Below are 10,648 nucleotides of genomic sequence, written 5' to 3'. Positions count from 1 at the left end.
AATATTTAAACACAAAATAATATTTTTAATGAGTCATGGGTTAAAGAAAACTCGAAAGTGAAATTAGGAAGTAATTTGAATTGAATGCAAATGAAAACACAACATATCAAAATTTGTGGGAAGCTGTTGAAGGAGTAGTCCTGGGGGACACTTACAGCACTAGATGCCTATATTGGAAAAAAAAGTCTCAAATCAATGGCTTCAGCTTCTACCTTAAGAAACTAGAAAAAAAAGAACAATAAGCTAAAACCGAGTAGAACAGGCAAATATTTCAATAGAACAGAATTAGGAAGGAGTTGGCAAACTTTTTCTTAAAGGACCAGATAGTAAATATTTTAGGGTTTACAGTCTCTGTTCCAGCTACTCAACTCTGCTCTTTTAGCACAAAAACAGCCATAAATAATACCTGCATGAAGAGTAAATGTGTTCCAATAAAATTTTATTTATGGACACTAAAATCTGAATTTCATCTAAGTGTCATGTGTCATTAGATGGTTTTCTTTTTCTTTTTTCTCAACCATTTAAAAATGCAAAAACCATGCTTAGCTTGAAGGCCATATAAAACCAAGCACATATGAGAAATTTGTTGGAGGCAAGTGGGATGACTTACATCTCCACAGAGACTTAAATATGGCCACATTTACCTTGGAGGGATTTTAGGTAAGACATCCAAACTCGTAGGAAATGAGAAGGATGGGAGTGAACAGAATGACCACTGATAGGTGACTGTAGAAGGGCTTGGGGGAAACACGCTCTCTCTGCCATGTGGGTCAACAGAATTGCACATGGGGAGCAGAGGAGGGGCAGCAGGCCAGTTGGGGAAGGCTCTTTATGAGATGTTCAAGAAAACCCCTTTCTCCAACCACAGCATCTTGGCCTCTCCAGGATGCCCCCACCATCTCTTCTTCCCAGGGAGGTATCAGGAGCAGGGCTTTGTGATGCCTCAGCCACCGCCGGGGCTACCATTGGCTGGAGCAGTACCTTGATGACCAACGCTGAAGGGTGTGGCTCCTCATTGCCTAGGGGAGGGTGTGTACAGTCAAGAAAGGAAGAAGAGGATGACCCCCTGTCAATTCAAGTGCAGAGACAGTGCAAAACGATAATAGTAATAACAATAACAACAAAAGTCCAACTAAAAAATGGGCAGTTATGGAGTCAGAATTCAACTGTGCTCAGTGGCTGCTGGTAAGAAACTAAGCAACATGAGGGAAAAGTGCTTTCTTCACCAGACGCTTCCTTAGTTCCCTAATGAGAAGAACCTCTGGCTGTTCCTGGTCACTTGTATTTGTTTCTGCCAACGTATGGGTAGATGTCCAGGGCCATGTTAGGGTCAGTAAACATCCCTAATTGAGAAAAAGCATGCAGAGAAAGCAGTTGAAGACAAAACTGGAGAATTTAACACCAGTTCTCACTTCTACTAAGACTAAAATCTGGGCCAAGTGTTTTAATTCTTTTGATTTCCACTAGATAACATTATCCTGTTATATATTGTTATATGCATTATATTAATCATAATATAAAGATATGTAAACGGTGACCACAGTTTTGAAGCAAAGATTAGAACTCACTGTCAAATGCAAGTGTACTTATAGGCATAGTGAGCATTTAGATTTGAACTCAGGACCAGAGTTATATATGCTATTATATTTCTATACACATAGTGGTGTTTCTTGAGCAACCACTATGCATACATATTTGAATTTTAAAATACATTTTAAAATTTCTCTAGACGTTCATTTCCATGAGTGAATAAATATATCTCAAAACAAATTCTGAAGAATGTTTAGTTTTTCCCAAAGAAAAGAAGGAAAAAGAAAGTGGTGCTTCTCACTCTGGATGAAGTATTGGTATTCCCTAGCAGAGTTCCCTTCAGTCATCAACAAGGATATGTGATATATTTATTTTTTAATTAATTTTTAGCACTGTATGGAGGCAAGGACTCTGAGCTGGCAGTCAAAAGCCCTAAATCCTCATCCACGCTCCACCACCAACTCCTGGCGTGACCTTGATGAAATCCCTTCCCCTTGCTGGGACTGTATTTCCCATATAAGAAGAAGGGTTTCAACTAGAATATGACATCTCTGGCCCTTCCATAGAATTCTATGACTGTGTGTGTGCGTGTGTGCGTGTGTGTGTGTGTGTGTGTGTGTGTGTGTGTCTGTCTTTTTATTTACCTACTTCGGGAAATAAAAATGCTTTATCGCTCAGGATATATAACCCAAGCTGTTACATTTAATCTCTGCACAACTGAAGAAATGTTCTTTCCTATATGTTTAGATACAAGTAAAAGAAAAGACTGAATAAATTCCATGGTCAATTACATGGTCAGTGAATCACAAGAGTAGAGGCTCTTGGAATTTGGCGGCTACTGGTCGATTCAAAGGATGTGCTGAGAAGCAACGGTTTTAGCAAGTAGTTTCCCTATTTACTCAAGCCTGAAGTCTGTTGTTAACATTTGGGACCAAAAATATTGTAGATTGTTCCATTTAACAGCCCCTATGAAGATCAAATTCTAGGATTTCGTGGACTTGCCACATTTTAAAATCATCATCATCTATGACATGCAACCATGTCTGTTGTGATTTCATTCTGGCCCTGAGTTATTCAAAAGGCCAGTGGCTCTGAACTAGCTGGCCATGGGGGTTGCAGCTTAGAGGCAACGCTGCTGGTGGAATTCTCATTCTTATTCTTGTCTTGTTTTCTAGTAGCTCTCTAGGGTCTTGGTCTAACTATGAAAGAATTTGATTCTTTCCTTCCTTTTGGAATCCTTCCTGAAGAGAACTTCCATGAGAGCCTGCAGAGACCCTCTTGGAAACGGAGCCCCAGCCTCTCTCAGGAGGCTGCCCCAGTGGTGCGCAACCCTCACCGTCCATTGTCACTTCCCCGTAGATGCGACACGATTGCTCTGGGTGAGCATTCAAACTGAAATCCCGCATCCTGGGGCAAGAGGCCTGAGTCCAGCGTGGTGGCCACTTTACTTCAGTGCAGGTAGAGAGCTTGGTATGGACATGAGAAGAATGATGTCCTGAAGACATGCCAGGAATCAAATAGGTGTGAGTTCAGGGGTAGCTTATATAAGTGCACAGGATTGGAAGGTGAGGCTGACTAGAAATCACTGTCTCCTTCACTCCATTGTCCAGATGGGGGAAAGCAAAATATAAATAGGTACTTACCCAGTGATCAGAATTAGCTTTCTTTAATTCTTTAAATCTAAGTGACAGTCCCAGTATAATATATGTATGTATGTATATATATGTATATATAAACATATACATGTTATGATAAATATATATATCGCCTGTATATGATATGTATCCCCTACATGTTATAAATATATATCTATATTTATCACATATAAATATATATATATTTATCACATATATATATATATATATATATATATATATATATATATATATATATATATATATGGTTGGGCAAAGCTACCTCCACAGAATAACAACTGGGAAGGCTATGTTGGATGACAGAATCAGGACCTGACAATGAAAGCTGGACTGAGTAGCTAAATTAAATAATATGAAATTGAAGGTGAGTCAGCAGTGCAATGTGCATGTCTGTGGACTTCCGGCCTGGTGAAACTTGCTCTCCTGAGTGGGGAAGTGAGTGCGTTCTGCATTGCTCTGCACGAGTCACACCCCACCCGGGGGATCTAGCTGCTACCCTGGGCTGTTGGATGAAGAAATACATATTGCAAAATTTTCTGAGAAGAGTGCTAAGGAACACCTAGAGCAATCCAACTGAGAAAAAGTTGAGAGAAGAATGATTGGCCTGGAGATGAACCACCTTGGTGCACAGGCCTGACCCAGAACACATGGGGAATGACCTCTGGAAGGCCCAGCTAGGAGGAGGGGGTGGAAGGTGCAGTACAAAACAGTAAGAGCTTTTCAAAGAGAGGACAGGCTGCCCCACATGGTAGCGATCTGGTCATCCCTGGAGGTACTCAGATAGGCCATCTACTTGACTGGGATGCTAAAGAGAAGATTCAAATGTCACATGGATGTGACCCTGAGATCCATGGCGCATGACACGTGACACTCTTCAACATGTGGAAATAGTAGAGTATCCGGTTTAGAGCATTCACATACAGCTTTATAGATACATAGATACGTTGATATATAGATGTGTATCCCAAATGAGAGATTCAGGAGAAAATGTGGAAAACTTGTGCAGTGTACATCTTCCACTCCAAAGGACACAGAGACATCCTGTGACATTCTCAGATCCAAAGAAGGTAGAGTGGTCCTGACTAAGGTCGACATGGTCATCATTTCTTTAGCAAGTGCAATTCCAGACGATGCCCTCTTGTGGGTGGCTTACCTCCTAGTCAGCTGTGCTCTTTCATAGTCTAGGCCCTTCCATCCTCTTCAAATGAACTGCAGTTGATGTGCTGACAAGCTTGAAGAAAGTGATCAAAAGTAAATTGAAACTCACTGTCGACAAGAATGTTCTTCTGCGTGGCTGAGTTGGGAGACATCTGAGAGTTTAGACATCAGGAATTGCTTAGGGCGAACAAATTTCAATCCCCTGGGTAATCATCTTTCAACCTCATTTGTCCCTGAGAAGTGTCCATCGAAGACTTGCTGTAGTTCTGTGTCTTGTCCTGCAAACCGGTACCCCCTCCAGACATGGTAGTGCTAGCTTGCTCACCAGTGGGAACATTCTTTGAATGGAAATAGTCATTTATGCTGGTGACATATGATCTTTAATTTCTGGAGATGACTTTTAAAATTTTTCTATTACTCTAGGACTTTTCCCATCTCTTCCATCCTTTTTCATTCCAAATGAATTATATTTTCAGTGGACGTGTCTTTACAATAAAGACAGTGCTTTGTAAAAACGGTTAAATTGGGTTCTTTTAGACAAGGGTGATATGTAGCTTTCTTTCCGACTGCAGGAAAGTTGGGAAACAATAGTTGATCTGTTGGGACTTAAGCTGGAGTTAGTCTTTTCAGTTTCTGTTTTTGGTTTATTTCTTTACTCTGCTGGTTTAAATCTATCTTAAAGGCACAAATAGCATGGGGTGTAACAACATCTGGAACATGGTAGAAAGTGGGCTGAAAAAGAAAACAAGTGATTCTTCATTCGGTAGCAGTACCATTTCATGAGTGGCCAAGCACCACGGCTCTCAGACATGGTTAAACCCATGGGGAGCCTTAGAGAACATCGGGTCCTACCGCCTCACTTTACTGACAGCTTTGCAGCCTCCCTCAGTTACCATTGTTCCCCACATCTGGACAAGCTGATGAGAAAGCTTGGGCACCCCCGCCTTTAGCACCCAGGCAGGAGATTCAAACCACACAAGGCCCCGCCCACCTGTGGGAGACTTCACCTCTGCCCACCCCCCAATCACAATAAAAACGCTGGTGGGGGTCTTCTTTCCTTGCTTTCCCAAGCCATTTTGGACCATCTTGGGAACCCTGCCCTGCTCTCCCCAGAAAAACCCCGTTACGTAATTAATAAACCTTTTCACACCCTCTTGGTGTTTGTTTGGCAACATCAGTCTTGACATTGGAACCGAATTTGGGGTGGATGACCACAGCACAACTGTGAGGTATGTGTTGTTACAACGAGCGTGTTACCCATGAGGAAACTGAAGGATGGGGGGGGGTCAAAGTAATGCACAGGGGTTGTGAAAAAGCTTACAAAATTACAGAAACCACTTCTGAAAATAAATACACTGCTACGATTTTCATTCAGACCTACCTGAGAATGTTCTATGGCTAGTGTGTGCCATTGAAATGTAAGCAAAGGTTCTACGACGAATCTTTGACTTCTAATTGAAGTTCCTACCCAAGGTCACACAGCTAGTAAGTGATGGAGCTGGGATTGAAACCCAGGCCCTGGGGCTCTGGAATCAACACTCTAAACATCTCAAACTAAGATCTGCCTGATAGCAAAGCCTGTGCTCTTTCCACTGTAGCAGTAGAATTAAACCTGGGTTTCATGAAGCTGTAGAAAGGCTGTGTAGAATCATTGTCATCATCATCATCATCATGCTATATACCAGACAGTGTGCTAAGTTTTTTATTGACTCTTTTTACAACTCTGTAAAGTCAGTACCATTATTATCCCCATTTTACAGATAAGGAAATTGGAGGCTCAGAAAGGTTAGGAAACATGCCCAAGGCCACACAGCTAGTCAGCAGAGTAGCTGGCTTGGGTAGCTCCATGGGTTGATATATTAGAGGTCATAGTCTAATGTTCATTTGAAATGTGGGCATTTTGGATCCTAGGTCTGTAATAGTAAAGGTCAAGTTTTCCATGTATTGAATGGTTAGCCCTTTCCATGCATCATCCTGGTTAAACTTAATGCTATAACATAAGTACTGCTTTTATCCCCATTTTATAAACGAGTCACTTGAGTCTCAGAGAGGTTAGCAGAACATGTTAGAGGAAAGCCAACTAACGTGTGGACCTGGGGAGGAGCTGAGCTTTGAAGTTTGTCTGATTAGAATGCCCAAGCCCTGGAAGACTTAACTTGCTGGGTTTGTAGTTTGAGCCTCAGGTCTCTGCCCGCTGAAAGTACACAATCTCTAGCAAGGACCCAGCCATATCTTTAGGATTTTAAAACACAACCAGCTGCTCTGCCCTGGCCCTCCCCCCATCAGCACCTCTTGAGCTGTTGCAGCGTATTCCTGCTCAGCACCTCCTGTCAGATGCCTCGTTCTTGCTGATTTCGGGGACTGGACTGTCACTGGAGTTGCCCTGGCTGCTGTGGCTACTCAGGCAGCACATGCTGCAAGGCCCTGTTATCTCTGGGACCGCTCTTGCTGGTATGTTAAGGATTTATTCAGTAGGAAAGGAAGAAGGAAAGGAGAACGTTCTGTGGCCCATATGTATATTTCTCCTTGTGCATACCCTGGCTTTTCTAGGCCTGGAAATGGAAATCCACATACCCAGCAAGGAGAGTGCTGGGTGGACCCACAGAAAATGGAGAAGAATGCAACCACTGGGGGAGGCCCAGGCGTCGTCCTTAGGAACCCATAAACTCCCACCAAGTCAGCCCTACCACAAAAACTGAAAAGTGGGTGCAATTCCTTCAGATTTCTTTACCCGAGCTTACAACGTGAATCTAATTATCTTCCCATAGAGAAAGTTCATGTTCACACAAGCTGGAGGTGGCCCTAGGACTTACGTGGACCCAAAGAGGGATGGAGAAACATTACCTGCAGTTATTATTAAACATCTTCAGAGAATCAGAGATTTCAGGGGTTAGCAAGGAGGCTGAAGCAGTGAAAGTACTTCGTAGGAGTAGAAAGAGCCCTTGAGTCGGAGTGAGCAGGTTTGGCTAAGCGAGTTAGTTGTTCCAGCTCTGCTTGACCTTGGACATGCCCTCGCCTTTCCCTTCTCGGGGCCCTTCAAGTCCTTCCTCATTTGAACTTCAGTGATCTATGCCCTTTCTTTCCTTTTCTCTTTTTTTTAAGGTTACTTATAGCTCTAGCATTATTCGATTGCATTGAAGAAAATGACAAACCTTCATCAAGTACCTCATCGTATGTGCCTCAACAAGCCTCCCCTGTGCAAGTTCCTCGAATAAAGCTACATCCAAAAAGCTTGGGGAACACAAAGGCAGGAGGAGTCAGGACCGGTGTCTCAGAAAAGGTGCCTCTGAAGCTGGGCCGTGAAGGATGAGAGGCAGAAAACAAGAGCAGGCAGCGAGAAGAGCACACGCTCTTCTGAATCACCTGAAATGGCGAAAGGCTCAGAAAGAACCTGGCTCGTTTCCAGGAACCTGGGAGCCATGGGAAGTTTGGTATTGCTGTCGGGATGTGGGTGGTGGTGGGCAATGAGGCTGTGGAGCTAAGAAGCCAGGAACAAATCATGGAGGGCCTTGAATGGCTGGGCGAGGAGTTAGCACTTTGTGCTGTGGGCAGCACAGGTTGCCAACAGAGGTTCTTTAGAAGTGGGGTTGCATAATCACATGGTTTCTGCAGGACTATCACTCAGGTCTCAGTATGGAGGATGACCTGGAGCGGGGAGACTCTGGAGGCCTAGAGACCAATTAGGATGCTAGTGCACAAGTGACAGACAAAGGACAAGGGCCCTCTGGTGGACGGTGATGTACACCTCCTGATGTTCACGCCCTGTGTGATCCCCTCCCTTCGAGTGCAGGCTGACCCTAGTGTCTCATTCCTGAGAACAGATACAGCAAAGGTGACGGGATGTTGCTTCCGACGTTAGGTTACAGAAAGACTGTGACTTCTGAAGCCAGCTGCCATATTGTGAACTGTCCTGTGGAGGGGCCCAGATGGCAACTCACTGATGTCTCTGGTCAAAAGCCAGCTAGGACCAGAGGCCCATTTGCAGCCACTTGAGTGAGCTGGGAAGCAGATCTTCTGAGGCATACCAGCAAGAGCCGTAGCAGTGACTTTGGAAGCAGACCCTTCCCCACTGGGGCCTTGAGCCAACCGTACTCCCAGCCACCGTCCTGGCTGCAGCTTGTGAGAGACCCGGAGCCAGCTAAGCTGGGCCTGGATCCCTGGCGACAGAAACGGTGAGTAATTAGTATCTGTTGTTTTATACTGCTAACATTTGGGGTCATTTCTTACACAGCAACGGAGAAGTAACAACAAGAGCCAACCAAGGCAATGGGAGGGAAGAACAGATTGATTCTGGAAATGGTAGGAAGTTGGGTTAGAGCGTGAGGGGGAAAGAAATGTCTAGGCAGACGTGAGTGCTCTTTAACTGAGATGGAAAATAGAGTGGAAGGTGTTGGTCTGGGGAGCAAAATGATAAGTTAGTTTGGTCCAGCCAAAGTTTGAGTGACCGTGGGACACACCAGTAAATATAGTCAAGAGGCAGTTGGGTCCAAAGGTCTGAGCCTCAGGGAAACCGTACAGACTGAACTTTGGGGAAGATCAATGGAGGGAGGCTCAGAACGTGCAGAAACCAAGGCCAGAACCCAGAGATGTTCAACAGTTAAGAGACTGTCCTTTATCATCAGACAAGTGTCAGTCTTGTGTGTGTGTGTGTGTGTGTGTGTGTGTGTTGTCTATGTATTGGATTGGCCAAAAAGTTCGTTCGGGTGTTTGTAAGATGTTATGGAAAAACCCGAATGAACGTTTTGGCCCACCCAATATATCTTCTCCCAAGCAGTTACATCCCGTTCTAAAATACTTCTCCGGGTTTGAAACATGGCAGACCACGTGGACCAGCAACAAACTACCAACACCCTAGTACAGCCCCTGGATCTTCGCGGCCTCAGCCTGGATGAGCGAATCTGTGACAACTGTAGAAACTGATGAAGAAACATATGAACAGATACACAAATCAACAAAATGGAATATTCCGATGCTCTTTGTCTGGGGAGACGGTGGTGTGCTAGTTGCCCTGCCATTGACAGTTGGCTGAAACAAAGAATTTATCCAGTGTGGAAAGCAGGAGATTTTGTATGATTGCCTCTTTAAATGTAGAAGATATTCAAAAGACAAACTGGCATACATTTTTATATTAAGAAGTAGCCAAGAATTCTTCCACTCCTGAAATAAGTTGATCTGCAGGTAACTCACAAATTCTTAAGCTAAATGGCATTTTTCTTTTTCTCCAACCCTTTCAATAAATGTGACCACCAGGATGCAGAAAAATAAAATAAAATACTTTTCGTTTGCTTTGCAGCCATATTTGCATCCCAGTTTTACCTCAGTAAAGACTCCAAAATTAGTGAATCTCTCCACCTTTCAGGTCTACCTGAGCCTCTCCAAATGGGACAAGTTCCAGTTGCAAGACTGCAAGCGAATCTGCTGTTGATTTCCACTGCTTGTAATTATTGGGAACATCTCTAGAGTTTATATGTTGTTTACACACTCAGCCTAATTTATTCTTTGCAAAGAAATCACATAAAGTAGCATAGCAGGAGAGCTTGTTACAGGAAGAAGTGTAGTACATGGCGAGTCTAGGAGAAGTCAAGTTGACCCAGAGATCTTTTTCAGGGGTCAGTGGTGGTGAGAGTGTTTTTAGCTAACCTGCAGAATGTAAACAGAGCCTGCAGACAGACTGAAAGACAGCTCTATCAGCTCTGCTGGAGGTGTTGACACTACTATCCTACCCAGGGTGTGAGCACAGAAGCTTGTTACCATTCCAATTTTGCTGAACTGCTTGGGGCTTTTGACATTACAGATATCCTGTTCCTGCACAGAGAGGCTGGTAGAAGATTCTTAAAGGTAGAAGGCACCTTTAGAGGTCTTTTTAGAATAGGGTGCACAGACTAATTCTGAACGTTTCAAACTGTGTACTTGCAAATGATCCATGGTTTTTCAATTGAGCAATTAATAAAGCAGCAAATAGAATTCAAGTGAGCAATATTAGTAGATGGAATTGGCTTTTATTACCATACAAAACCACATTAAATCTGATGGAGCAATAGTTCGTTTGCACAGAAGTGATCTGTCTATGAATGATAGTAGTTGTGTGCAGAATCCTGTAGCACCAAACTAAAGTTACTTATAAAACGTCATCCTCTTCACTTTAAAAGTTCAAGAACTTAGGCTCCTTTTCTTGTGTTCTCTGTTTACACCACCTCCCTCTTTGTGCACCCCCAGCCGAGGGACAACAGAGATTCCCGTCTCTGGATCCTACCACTTCGCGGTTTCACTGCCATGGCGCCTGGTCAGGTCTTTCTCTCTTGCCT

At 43.6% G+C, this 10,648-nt stretch overlaps 1 pseudogene; it reads left to right on the top strand.

The window, feature by feature from the left end:
- Window positions 1-9,155: 9,155 nt before the first annotated feature.
- On the top strand, window positions 9,156-9,579 carry LOC132513927 (U6 snRNA-associated Sm-like protein LSm3; annotated as a pseudogene).
- Window positions 9,580-10,648: the final 1,069 nt, after the last annotated feature.

This window comes from Lagenorhynchus albirostris, chromosome X (assembly GCF_949774975.1).
Source record: "Lagenorhynchus albirostris chromosome X, mLagAlb1.1, whole genome shotgun sequence".
In the NCBI taxonomy this organism is placed as follows: Eukaryota; Metazoa; Chordata; class Mammalia; order Artiodactyla; family Delphinidae; genus Lagenorhynchus; species Lagenorhynchus albirostris.
Note: the sequence above shows the minus strand (reverse complement) of the source record. Positions and strands in the feature narration are given on the sequence as shown.